Below are 242 nucleotides of genomic sequence, written 5' to 3'. Positions count from 1 at the left end.
GCGGAGAGTGCATTTACGCTCGCACTGTACCGAGTGAAACTTCAAGACTACAGCAATATTCTGATTAAGAAACTTGAGGTCCCCTCTATGGATTGGGGACATTGTGCCATTGGAAAGGTTACGTTGGAAACAAAAGTGAAGGAACGGGTTGATTTTTTTGTTGACTGCCCTACTGACATTCACATTTTGATGCATCAAGAAAAACCGTTTGTGAACAAAGTTGGTGGTGATATTACAACTCG

This window comes from Trypanosoma equiperdum (assembly GCF_001457755.1).
Source record: "Trypanosoma equiperdum strain OVI genome assembly, contig: ctg_1608, whole genome shotgun sequence".
Taxonomy (NCBI): Eukaryota; Euglenozoa; class Kinetoplastea; order Trypanosomatida; family Trypanosomatidae; genus Trypanosoma; species Trypanosoma equiperdum.
This window is presented reverse-complemented; position numbering follows the sequence as displayed.